Source organism: Teleopsis dalmanni, chromosome 2, assembly GCF_002237135.1.
Source record: "Teleopsis dalmanni isolate 2A chromosome 2, ASM223713v2, whole genome shotgun sequence".
NCBI classification, from domain to species: Eukaryota; Metazoa; Arthropoda; class Insecta; order Diptera; family Diopsidae; genus Teleopsis; species Teleopsis dalmanni.
This window is the reverse complement of record NC_051847.1, coordinates 81,479,779-81,493,215: the sequence shown is the minus strand read 5'-3', so window position 1 is coordinate 81,493,215 and position 13,437 is coordinate 81,479,779.

Here is a 13,437-nt window from a genome sequence, read left to right as displayed (position 1 = left end):
GATGGCACAAAAATTGTTTTCGGTTCGAAATTCACACCAACAACTTCATTGAGCTCACCTGTTGGATGTTACGCCAATACCCACCTTCCTACACCAGGGCTACCCAGTTCATTTATTTGGCGTTGTTATTGAAATGATATGTGCGTACGCACACACAATAGAAAGCAGCGACTGCAGCTGAGCTCTGCCTTTGTTGGAAGTATTTGCATGTTTGTGTTGCGGATGTCGTGTGTTTGTGTATGTGTGGGGCACACGCAGTAAAGTGAAGTGCATTTGTCAATGCTGTTACGCTGTTATGTTGATATTGAGCAGCAGATAATGTTGACTTTACTAGTCATAAGTTGGCTGCAGTCGAATTGTCTGCCGCAGAATTGCCGTCCATCTATCCGCCTTTCTCCATTCATTTTTATAATTTCGCACACGTCCAAACGCTGAACATTTTTATTGTTGATGCTGTTAAATTCCCAGAATAAATAAGACTGTTAGGACATGCGCAGGCGAAGCGCTGAAATTTTAATGTTAAAAAATTTGTTTTATTTTTGAAATTCATAAGTCAAAAGTGCTTATAGCGTTACTTCTTCTGTATAATAATGACAACATACCTAATAAAAATGTAACGGTTAAGTAACATAATTAAAGAAAAAAAAAGCGAATTGTTTGGGAGGTGAGAGTTAAGGATTATAGTATACCTCATTGAAAGGGTTAACAAAGGAAGCAACAGTCAACATGTGTTAACATTAAAAATCCATTTATACAGCGCAATACATAATAAGACACTTCATAATAAAAATTTATATGCAACATGAAAACTTGACATTTAAAATATTTTAATTAAAAATATCACGAATAAGTTTAGAAAAATTATTTATGTTTTAACAACATAAAATAATATAAAATAATTAATATTTCTAAAAGCATTTTTTTATATGAATGTAATTTTTTTTATTAAATCTGTTTTCATAGATTCCAAAAATAATTACATATACATACATATACAAAAATGTTATATGTGTTATATTTAAAACTATTTTAACAGTTATTTACGCTATCTTTTGAATCAGAACGAACCCACTCCTTAGGACTTAAGTGAACTCCATAAGGCTGGCTAGCACTGACATCTATTTATTTGAAGAAATAAGTAAGTTTTCTTGAAGTTCCACACTGGTAAATCCTTTCGGATCGCAAGAACAACAAAGTGTGATTAACAACAAACAGTTAGCCATTAAAAACAATTTTTTTAATTTTCAAAACAGAAGGAGAAAATAAAAAAATTTTTTAACAAACCGAATAGTATTAAAATTTGGCAATTAAAAATAAAATATAATTAATTAATTCAATTATTCTATAGCTGGTTTATGAATTCGTTCAAACACAGCAAGTGGATTTGTTAATAAGAAAACCTTAACAGCATATTAACAAAATTGCAAAAAAATGTGCAGAAATAAAAATCAAGTGCGGCTTTGGGTCAGTTGGTTAAGAAGCACTGACTTTGAGCTTAAAATTTGGCAGCGCACTAGTTTGATTTTTGGTAATTGCAGTCTCAAATTATTTACGAATAATTAAATACAAGAATTATTTCCAAGACCATTAATAATAGATAATACCTGAAACAGCTGTATGGTCAGCCAAATATTCAATTAATTCAAATAATGTAAAAAGAATTTTTGTTGTTGTAGGGTATTACCTTTATTCGGTATTGAGTCAAAGTTATATATAAAACTTATGCAGATGTGTGGTGTGAAATATTCAATTATTGATGTACAAAATAACTATTTATGTAAAAGATATATCAATAAGAAAGTAAATACACTAGGTAATAAAAATATTTGTCAGATTTAATAACTTTAGTGAATCATATAGTTTGTATCGGCTCGTCACCATTTCGTTTATACAGCTTTTAGTTTACTTTTTTAATTACAAATGGAAGCTAAAGTGGTATTGTATAACAATCGTCGTATATACTGAAGGTACTACATCATTTTGGATGAATCTGAGTTTATAAAATTGAGCATAAAAAAAAACATATGCAAACCAAAATTTATTTTGTCGCTTTCCAAATCATAAATTCCGTGTACTTTTTAACTTAATAAAGAAGAGATAGTCTCCTTCAACCACTTTCTCTGGTTTTGCGCGGTACTATAGATAAAGAATCTAAAATTTCTTAGAGATAGTTTTTTAATCGATAGAAATAATGAAAATGGTTTTGTTGGAGTATCTTAGGCTTTAGGAACAATATTTCCAAGTAATTTTGCGGGCATCACAATGGGCAATAGATGTTTTCGCGTGGATGCGCTTACAGTTGTGGTACCACAAACCCTCTTAACCTGACCTAGTCTAATAAATATTAAAACATATGTTAAATAAGCAGAAAAGCTAACTAAAATTATTATTATATTCAGTGCATCCTTAAAAAAACTGTATATTATCCTTAATACAGAGCAAACTAAGCAAAATGAATTCTTGCTTTTTATGGACAAAGCTCATAGTGGTTATTGGAAGTGTTATTTGAACGTATAAAGTGGTTGGAAAATTTGTAGAAAAATATACGATAAACAAAATGAAAGAGTAGATTTTATTTTTAATAATAAAATTGTATATATATTTAAATGTCTGCAAATATATCTATATACATATTTATGAAATACATAATATATGAAATAAAATTGCCTTTATATAGGTTGAGTATTTAGAAATATGTAAACAATTTAATTTTTCAATCATGTGAATTTCATGTTTCATGCATTGTCATATTTCACGTTTTGAAATCCTTTATCCTGGAGTAGTGAATTGCTTTCATGAAAAACCACGAAAATACAATTTTTGTTGGATAAAAAAGCGCCAACAAAAAACAATTGCATACTTAACGGCGTTTAGTGTGAACTGAGTTCATATCATATTTCAAGTTAAGTGAATGTACGTAGTTCGTGAACATGTGCAGGTACTTAAACAGCTTAAAGTTCGAATGTCAGTAGGTGACTTTAAGCCAGCAGGACCAGTTCGCACTAAATTAGTCATTTTAAAGGGAATTGGATGTGAAATGCCTAAAAATTTGACGTCATTTTTACGTTTATCGTGATGTACTGTCTCTTATGCGTATAATAAATTTAGTCGAAGAATAAAGAAGATTAGACAAATCTGAAATAAATTTTCTATTTCGTTAAATAAGAACATCTTAGAATATTTTGTTAAAAAATTTTTTTAATTAAAGAAAATCACAAAAATATATTTATTTTAAGGTTAATTTTTTCTTGCCGATAATGGCGTGTCTTTTTATGACGAAAGAAACTATTTAAAAGTTAGACGGATTCGAATAGCAAAGAATTAATTTTCTAAATAAAATTTTATTATAAATATTTATTATATTATTTTATTGTTTATAAAAACCGAAAAAAATTAAAAAATATGTTTGTTTATACAGTATGTATATTATTCAAAATACTAGCATCAAAATATCGGCATTAGTACCGAAAAAACAACATTAACCCTTAACATTTCTTGACTTGACATAAGTCATAAAGTACAAGTACAAGTATTATTGAATTTTTTGGCAGCAAATCTGGAGAAAAAAAATCTGACGATATTCACAAATAGCCCGTTCTATTCGATGACCGATACGTGAACAACTATTTATACCTACACGTCTACGGAATAAAAGATCCCCTATTTTCAACACATGAGTCTCAGGATTGCTGTACTAAGATTAGTCAAACTATTTCTTTACATGACGAGTTAGAAAAGCTCGGAGTTCGTGCTTTACTCCGTTTGAGTACTATATATTTTATCAACTGCAGTGATATTGGTTTTGTAAAGATTTTACTCTTCACTGTTTGCTATCATCTGTATTACCATTGAAGAAAGATAGGCTTAACCAATTGGAGTTTCTAGATTTTGTGTAGTAACTAAGAATTTTGCACACTTTTTAATTATATGTCTTACATTCTAGGTCTCAAAGTTAAACTCTCCGAAGGCTCTTCAAAGTGCCATCGTACATCCGCATAAATGACATGCTAAGGGATCTTAAAATAGATCCGGTCAAAAAATACATAGGGACAGAGCTCTGAAGCTATATGCAAAAACCGACAGGCTGTCCTACTTAGCACTATCTAATCTCAGAATAATCCCTAAGTAATCACGAAGATTATGAAGAATACTCAAATTAGTCAGTGAGATGGTTGGGCCTCTGCAGAAACTCCGCAGCTATCAAAGAGTAAAAGTGCCCAGATGCACTAACTCGAAAAAGGCATTACATTACATTACATTATACTCTAGGTAAAATAGCGATTGAAATTAATTAAAAAATTAAACTAGAATACATTTTCACGAAATCATCTATGCTTAGCAAAGAATCCCAGTTACAACAATGAAATACGAAATCTTCAGCTACTCTATTAATCCATAATTTTATATTTGGAATTAGTGAGAACGTTCATATTCCTTTTGGGAAGTAATTGAGAATTAGGATTATTAAATTAAAATGCTTAAGTAATTCAGTGTATTCGAAAATACTTTTTATTATTTATAAAAGCATATATCAAAGTCAAAAATTTCAGGACTAAAGATCCTGAAATGGATGCATAAAAATGTGTTCTTTCTAAAGCAATAGGATTATCTATTTCATATATGAAATCGGGTGTATCTTCTTTTGCAGTTTGTTTGTAGACCTGTTGAGAAATTTACTATTAGGTAATTTAATTTAAGTTTTTTATGGCTATCTGAAGGATGAAAAAATGTACTTAATATGAAATATATAGAAAAACAAATATTTTAAATAAAATTTATTATCGAAGGGGCGTTGACTCCAATATGACGATCCCATTATAAGTAACGCGACAGGAATTAAAGATAAAAAGAGGTGACATGGGACCGATGCAGTAGCTGGATGGTTTGTAAAAGCTGCATGTGTGATACAAAAGTGTGACAGATCCTTAGACGTGAGAGTGCAGCGATTTATTTTCTCGAAGTTGTTTAAGGAAACTATGGCTTTAGGAAATCAAAATTAAATAAACATTTAAGATGGAATATCTGCCATTCTAGTTTTTTCATGTCGTTGATGTGAATATTTATCATGTAACGAAGTGTTTTTACCACTTTCGGAAATTGGAAATTGAGTGGAAATTGAGGTCAGTTTGAAAATATTATTGCTTGGTCAGTCGCTTCATTTGTATAAATGTCTTTATAATCGGAAATCAGTAGCACTCTTAGCTTCTGGTAATGGATCGAATAGTTTTTGATTTAAATATAACTATATATGATATAATAAGTATCACATAACAAATTATTAGTAAATGATTGATAATAATTATAACAATTATTTGCTCAAGAATTTTGATGTTTCGAGAAAGCCAGAATAAACTTCCTGTGTTGTTCGTATAGAATAATAACTTATATATTATATATTTAAAAAGATACTTTTTTAGCCCAGAAAAACGTAAATTTTTTAAAATTACTTTCCCTTTATCTGATTCTAGCAAAGTTTAACAGAAAGCGAAATAATTTTTACTTTACTTAAGCAAACTTATTGCTGATGTTATCTGACTCGGACTTGATTTAATATAAAAATAATTTCCCGAATTTACCTCAAACTATTTTTAAAGTAAAACAAACACATTATTTTCCATAAAATGTGTCAAAAGCAAAAATATCCTTTGACCAAAATGGCAACGACGACAAAAGAGTTTTATTCGGCAATTTCTGTTCACTTTTTGCAGTCCGAAAATATTACCCGAGCATAAAACACAAGAAGACTTCTTATGGAAGACGTCATATTTCATAACCCATAAAGGAGCACTAAGCGTTGTGCTACTAGTGGAGTTAATTAGATTTACGCTTTTATCTTTGTAAATGCACCACTTCATCAGCGCTCTGACTTAACTTGGAACAGACAAATGTTCACACCTAATGCTAAAGAAGAAATATTTCACTTTAGGCGAAAAGTGTGAAGATGTGAAATTCAATGTCAAAGTAAAGGTTGCGATTGTAGATTCGCTTTGGGTCACCAGTGAAAGAAATGGAACATGCACTTTTACTTAATAAAATTACAAGTTTAAATTCAATAAAACAACAGAGCGAAAAGTTAGATTGAAAACCTTTGTGGATTATAATTTCCTTGAATTGAATAAATTAAATAAATGATTTTAAATGAGTTTAAGTAGATTTCAATATGATTTCGAATAAAAATGCAGTATCTTTAAAGTGTGGTATGCCAATCTATTGAATTTAAAATCAAATTAACTCTTAAAATAAATGTATTAGTTTAGAATCCTACTAAGAGGGTAGTGGGTAGCTGCAATGAAGTCAAGTTTATGGTTGAATGATTAAGGACTCTTTGGGGGCTTTCTTTTTTGAGGATTTTGGAGTGCTGCAAAATCCTGAATAGCATTATAAGCTTTTCCAAAGGTTCTAAGTGGTTCTAATCCTTGACTTTTTTATTATATGGTATTACAATGCGCCTATTGGTCTAAGTGGATCTCTTGGGATCACTAGTATAATCTACCTATGTTCTTATAGTTCATCCTTAGATGCTATGTATCCATAAGTTCTTTTGTATTAATGATAAGCAGGTTCCCATAGTGATAGTGATATATGCTTCGTGATCTTTCCCTCACTTGCTTAATAGAAAGATTTAAAATTTATAGCTTGGCACTCTGTCTTACAATTTTATAGGGACTTATAAAAGGAACGAATATTTCTAGAGTCCACTGAAGGTAAGTATTTAGCAATACTCGAAAGCGAAACATGTCAGCTTAAAAACTTCATTAATTAGATATAGAAAGTTGTATAGTTACAATTTGTTTCTATTACAAACTATAAAACTTTACATAAAAATATTTTTCTCAAAGAGTAGAGATAAACTTAATTAAACTAAATCAATTTAAAGTGGAACTCACATATTACTATAGATAACCTTAAATAAAATCAAGTCACTGAAATTTAAAAATGCAAATGTTAGCTTCATAAGTTCACTCAATACTGGAAATCTAGTCATTATAATCACGATGAGACAAAATTAAAGTTAAAAATTCGAACACCTTGAAAGCATGGCTACCCTTTATATATACAGATCCCAACTCAACTTAAGAAATCATATAAATTAAATTAAAAATGGTTCAGTATGTGACAAGTCACAGTAATTTTGTTTCCAAAAGAATTAATTAGTCGTGCCGTCAATAATCAGTTGTTACAGATTGATTTCGGTTAGGGGAAATAGCGCATACGACTGTTGATCCCAAAATACAAATAGGGGAAAACGTAAAAATATATTGGACGAAAAATATATTAAGCTTGCTGTTTTTTTATGTTGTTTGTGTTATTGTTTTTTGAAGCGTAGCTGTACTTTCATTTCGCACATATACATATTTCACCTTATACCAGAACCTGAATTAGATCAATTGCTGGTTCACTGTGTTATGATTGGTTCCTAATTGTGCGTTTTTTTCACATTCTGCAATTCTGCATAAATTGTTTTAAAATTATTATATTGCGAAAGTAGAAAATAAATAATATGGAAGCAGATATAATTGTTTTTATGAATATTTTCAGAATACATTTTGATTACTATTTATGGAGAGTTAATGTTTTATTTTTATTATTTTTCTATTTCTTGGTTCCACCAACAACGATGCAAAACTTATACAAACGTAACAAAACAGCTTTTGCTGTTATTCAAGTATGTTTAATACTTTTATTGAGTACGTTCAGTGGTTAATTCTTACAGAATTGCAATAGAACTTTGCGTTTGCAATAAATTTAATATTGCAATAAATCTGCAATACTTCAATGAATACAATTTATTGGAATAAGTCTGAATAATAGCAATGAATAGTGCAACTTAAACGGAATATCAGCTTATCTTAAAAATATTCATAAAAACAATTTTTTTACAAAATACTATATATCTAAATCAATTTATATTGTCTAGTAATGGGATAATTGGTTAATCACTTTCAACTATTGTTATCAAAAAAAAATTAATAAAAGTTATTTCACATTGTTTTATTTTTAATATTTTGATTTTAATATAAAGTCATTTTAAGAACACTGACAGTTGTATGTCAAAATACTAATTAAAATATTATTGTAATATGGCAGTTTCATTTTTGATCGTAACTTAAAAAAGCGTAAAATTCCTATAATCATTAGTCAAAAATAATTCTTAAGGCTCAATTAGCTGTGTTTTAAAAACTCATTTGACCCGTACTACCCTATGGAAAACAATGCATTCCATTATTCGTTCAAAATGAAAAGTAAAGAAAAGTAAGAAGCAATTAATTTTTGGTTGTTGTTGTAAGCCTAGTTGAAGTTTTATAACAGCTGATATAAAGATTGAGTAATCGTCTTTCTTTGTATGCGAGGTATTTGGTGATCGAGCTGAAGTATTGTTTCTGTGTTTGTTTTTTTTTTTAATAATTTAAACCTACTGCAATGTGATTACACTACTTTATTTTCTTTTTATTGAATCGCTTTTATTTAAAGCTAAACAATAAGTTTAAGAATCTAAAGAACTAATAACATCACATTAAAAATTGTTTTATATATACATATAACAATGAATTATAAAATAAATAAGAAGCTACGGCTTATTTACTAGATATCATAGCCCATAATTTGAATTAAACAGGTTAATACTATATTCAGACAGCTAAATTTCCTTAATTTCATAAAAATGAAATTAAGTCCATTTCGCAAGTGTTCATACTATCCCAAATGAAGGAAATCATATGGTTTTTGTTTACAAATTGAATGTTAAAAATACATGCTCCAAATACTATTTGTGTCTGGGAAATTTCAAAAGTTGATTATTATAACTATAAAGGATGGCATTCAGCAGTTTTATTAGCTTTACTGGAATTCAGTAATGTGAATTATTATTTTTCACTCTATTTTAAATTGATAACAGTTACAGTTTTTTCTCTATATACAAATTTTATAATTTGCACTCCTTTAAAATATTTCTCGGTTTTATTAAAGCCAACTGTCATTGACTTTTATTTAAAAAAATGTCACTTTTTCGTTATCTTAACTTTGTTTTGTTTAAAATTTACCTTATGCATTGTTGCATTTGAAATGTCCCTTGATTTCAGCTTTCGTTTCAACGTCAATTTTCTTTAATTTCGTTTTAACCTCAAAACTGAATTTTGTATGGAAAAAACAATTTAATTTCGCTTAAACGAAGATGAAATTAATATTTTTATGAAATTCTGTGTAATTAAAATTCTGTCTGTGTAATTAAAAGAGTGAGTATTCGTTTGATACTGATTTATTTCATAAAATAATACGGTTTATATACAATTTTTATCTTAAAATTATCTTAGAAATAAAGGGATAAAATAATCTTAACTCAGCATATGCTCATATGTTAATGATAATTCATTAACAATATTGTATTCGTATTTTTAGTGGTCTGTATTTTATGGTTGTACAATTTGCATTAGTGATAAAAGACAATTTACATTTAGTGTTAAAAAAAGGTATTTAGTGCTGCATAGGCTCTTATGCTATTTTGGTATTATATGCGCATACTAAGATTACATGCGTTTATTAGTTTAGAATAAATCTATCTATATTTATCTCGAAATATTTTACAATCCCATGCAGAGACATCTTGACGACACTTGTTGCAATAATAATAAAAACGAATTTGATACATTTACATTTAATGATACATTTTATTTAAGTTTTATGTAAGCAATGTGGGGAACCCACTATATATTTAGGGACCATTATCAGTATGGTTACAATAGATGGGTTGGCTATTTTTACTTTTATTGTTTAGGAAAATATTTTATGATTCTATTTTCCATTATTTTACAGTTCTGAGGCTTCAAACAGTAACAGATAAAGCATGTTCATTATTGAACAGTGTCTGAACATAATATAATCTTTAGGAAAGCAGGATAACAGGTGATTACACTATTAGATATAAAAGGTGAGTATAATATTATTTGCAAAACGTTGCAAGCAGATCTAAATTCAGTTTAATCATGTAAAATTCAAATACAAAAAATGCGTTTAGAAACTAAATTGTTTTATTTATATGATTTTAAGCTTATTTATACAGCTTTTTTCGTTTCTTATTAAGACCGTAAAATTATAATTTCGTACTGTTTGCCAATATAGCTCATAAAAAATAGGTTGCCAACCAAGCTGAACTTGTTAGTGGAAAACTTTTTACAACTTAACTGATGAAGCTTTTTATGAAAACTCGTTACCAACTTAACTGTTTGTACATGCAAAATTTCATTTTGTGTTGTTTTCTTTTTGTGCGTTTCGTTTTCATCGTACCACTGTGATAAAATTGAACTGAGTTTATTTCTAATGTGTCAGACAATTGCAGTTTCAGTTGTAAGCGAGCTTTTGCGGTGTTCGGTCGTGTTTGTAGTCGTTTATTCGTGGAAAAATTCTGTGAATTAGTGTTGTTTGTTTTTTTTTGCTTTTGCTTCAGGAAGACAGGAATTAACGAAGTAAATTTATTTAAATTTAAAATAAAATAATAGTATTGCTAATTTTATTTAATAAAAGTTTAAATTATTTAAATCAATACGAGAAAAAGCCGTAAAATTTGTAGTTGCAAATTGTGTAAAAGGCTCTGGTGACATATGTTTTCATGTTATATTTGTTCAATTCCAGAAAATTTGTGTTAATGAAGTAAGCAAAGAAAAACCGAAACTTATAGGAGGAGCACGTCGTATTGAGGAGCTGAACAAAAGCTTCTACAACTTCATCCCTTAAGTTCACAGCTGCTTAAATAGTCGAGCTCTCGGCCTAAAACGGAATTGATACGCTCTCTTACTCAATTTAAGTGGTTGATTAAGTGGCATTAAGTTTCCCGCTAAAAATCAGCAGGTTGACGACCCAAAACGTAAATAGACAAGCATGTCGCGGTGCCGGTTGGTACCAGAGTGTCTCTAGTGTATTTGTTTGTCACAAATTTCGATATTTTGTGCTGATTCCGATTTAATTTTGTTGGTTTGTCGTAATTGTGATTTGATTTATGGGGTAGAACAAGCACAGGTGAGCGTGGAACATTGATTTTGAATCTTTGGTGTTGGGTGCATAATAGAATATTTTTTTCTTATAAACGAAGATATGCATTGAATTTTTATTATTTGTTCTTTCCGTGTGAATGCATTTTCGTGATAAAGCTGCTTATCACATTTGTCTGCTATAAATAACTTAAGCTGCACTTAAGTTTAATGCAACTGATATTATTATTTTTTTGTGTAAATTGTTAAGTGATCGCAATCTTATATAAAAATTGTGAATATTATATTTGTATTTTAAGCAAATAATTTTAAGCAAAATATTAAAGAAAAAATAATTTAATAAGTAAATAATTAAAAATTATTTTTGTCCTATAATAAGAAATTTATTTAGAATAGAAAGGAGAGTAATATATAGTAAAGAAATTTTTAAATTTAAAACTTTAGTTTTTATAAATTGAATTTTTGGTTTAAACAAGGCAAACATCCGTAAAAAATAAAAAAAGAATTTATAAAAAATTAAAATGAAATATGAAAAAGAAATTTATAAAATATAAAAAAAATGTATATATAAAACAATTGGGCTAACCAACTCAAATATCGCTAAAAAATGATAAAAAATAAAAAAAAGAATTTATAAAAAATAAAAAAAATTATAATATATAAAAAATAAAATAAAAAAAAAAAAAAGAATTTATAAAAAATTAAAATGAAATATAAAAAGGAAATTTATAAAATATAAAAAAAATGTATATATAAAACAATTTGGCTAACCAAGTCAAATATCTCTAAAAAAATGATAAAAAATAAAAAAAATTATAAAATAAAAAAAATAAAAAATAAAAAAAATAAAATATAAAAAAAAAATTTGTGAAATATAAAAGAACAAATTTATATATAAAAAAATTAAAATTTTACTAAATTTATTTTTTAAATATATCAGTATAAATAATAAATCATGAATTGTAAATTGCGAAATATTCTAATTTTTAAATGTTCTTATTTCTTATAAATCACAATAAATTTTTGTTTTGTATACCACTAACTGTTATATCTGCTATTATAATTTGTTAAATTAATTTTTAAAATTGACATAACGATGTCAATAGGTAGGGCCGAAAACAGTTCACATCTTTTGCATCATATCCATAAATTATTAATATTTTCAATAGTTGAAGAAGAAGACATAACAAGTATGGCAATTCTCTGTTTTTAGTTTTATTTAGTTTATTACTTCAATATAAGCAAAAACTTTAAAAAAGCAAACTTCTTGAAATGGGAACCAAAAGTTTTAATTTTAGATAATTCATACATAAAAACATCAGGTTCTACCTTTTAGACGTTGTAATTTCTGGACGTTCTAATTTGTGAATATTCTAATCTCTGAACTATCAGATGTCCGCTTTGTGGAACTGTATTGCATTTCTAGTACAGCGTTTCTTAACCGTCGGTCCGTGAACCAATGCTGGTGGTAATGTAATGTAGTTTAGTGTTTCTCAACCCAAAACGTACTTCGGAGGACTGTTAAACTGTTTTTTTGATACTTGTGGTTAATACTAACAATACACATCCCGTTATAATGCAATTCTTTTCGTTCCTTGGTTATAGAACATTATACATATTAAAAATAAAATATTGGCTTGGTTTAGTTATTTTCAATCCAAAACATACTTCTGACCGGAAATATATTCAATACGTCCTAATAAACAGCATTGTTATAGTTATACAATATTATTTACAATATATATATATACGTTTTACAATGTTGAATATTTTTCAGATCTGAATTACGATTTGGGTTGGGAAACATTCTACTACATAATATTTTTTGCTTTATTTTTGAATTGTAGAGCGTTCTCTATCCAAGAAACGTCAAGAATCCCATTGGAAACAGTCTAGTAGGAAAAATAAAATTAATTCTTTTCAGAATAACCCTTTTTTTGACTAACCTTTTTTTTTTTAAATACCTGTATTTTTGATTACAGTTCTTCCAGCTATGTATCTTCAGTAATTTTAAAGACGGACTGCTAGTATTTTTCTTTTTTGTTAGTTTTTTAAGAAAGAAATCACTTCCAGAATTTCTTTATCCCAGCTAGGAAATACCTTCTATATTTTTTATTTTATACAAAATATTGTTTTATTTGTTAAAATGAAATATTAATTGACTAATATTAATAGGGCAGTTGATAAATATTTGTAATGTCACACTGTGAAGAGAAGAAACCTTTTGTGAATAAAATTAAAGTAAACTCAAAATTCCTTGATTCGGTTTTTAAAAACATTTGTTAACCATTCTTTCAATTAATATTATTAAATATTTTTCTTGTTTTGAAACAAAGTGCTGTTACATAGCATTTTGAAGCTATTTAATATTCATAATTTTATTAAATAAACATATATAAGAGATGTGATATGTATATTATGAATAAGGGAAGTTTATGATATATATTCCCATATT